This window comes from Corvus brachyrhynchos, unplaced genomic scaffold (genome assembly GCF_000691975.1).
Source record: "Corvus brachyrhynchos isolate BGI_N302 unplaced genomic scaffold, ASM69197v1 scaffold209, whole genome shotgun sequence".
Lineage (NCBI taxonomy): Eukaryota > Metazoa > Chordata > Aves > Passeriformes > Corvidae > Corvus > Corvus brachyrhynchos.
The window spans coordinates 1,025,496-1,025,966 of NW_008246056.1; positions in this window are offsets into that span (position 1 = coordinate 1,025,496).

Sequence of the window (471 nt, forward strand, 5' to 3'; positions counted from 1 at the left end):
CTGTATTCTTTGAATGTATTAATTTTGAAGGTCACTTTAGATGTTGGTTGCAGTCTGGCCGATATTTTTGCCTGTGTATGCTCTTACTGGAAGTCAGCAGCATTAGTCAGGCTCAGACAGTGAGGAATTTTCCTTGGAGCTCCTGGGGCTTCATTGAGGACCATGATACCATGCTGAGGTAGGGGGTTTTGTAAAGCAGTGAAGTGATTGTTACTGATTAATGAAACTGAGCTGTTACTAATCCACAGTATCAATAATTTCCTATCTAAGCGTATTGATTAGAGTGGATGGCAGCAGATCCATTTCTACCCATATTACTCGTGACTCAGAGAATTGCATTAACAAAGGAATATCATAGAATCATGGAATGGCTGGGGTTGGAGGGCACCTGAAAGATCATATTGTTCCACTCCCCTGCCATGGCCAGGGACACCTGCCACTATTCCAGCTTGCTCAGAGCTCCACCCATAC